The sequence below is a fragment of the Apaloderma vittatum genome, unplaced genomic scaffold (assembly GCF_000703405.1).
Source record: "Apaloderma vittatum isolate BGI_N311 unplaced genomic scaffold, ASM70340v1 scaffold13777, whole genome shotgun sequence".
NCBI classification, from domain to species: domain Eukaryota; kingdom Metazoa; phylum Chordata; class Aves; order Trogoniformes; family Trogonidae; genus Apaloderma; species Apaloderma vittatum.
Window position 1 is genome coordinate 7,473 of NW_009725234.1, and position 388 is coordinate 7,860.

The window sequence follows — 388 nt, forward strand, 5'->3', positions numbered from 1 at the left end:
CATCTGTCATGTGTGGTCTTATATCTGCTTACAGATAGTACGACGGGCACCAGAGAGGAAGGAGTTCAAGGCCGTTTCAAAGCAAGACACAGGTCTAATCCATAGGTGAGCCTCCTTTGTCAAGGGAGAGATATGGGACAAGAAAACTACTGCATAGTTTTTCCTTCTCCCACACAGGAGCATCTTAATTCGTTCAGTTCTGGGGAAAGCCCGGGAATTTCTCTGAGGTAGGACAGGAACGTTTGATGAACTTCTTTATTCTACTTTCTGTATTCTTGCGCATGCACTGCCCTAGTCAGCATAGGCACCTTCCTGAAGTGTAAAGCTTTTTGTTTTGCAGAGATTCCCACTTGTCCAGGCTGCTCTGCATTTGTCGTAGAAAAAGAAC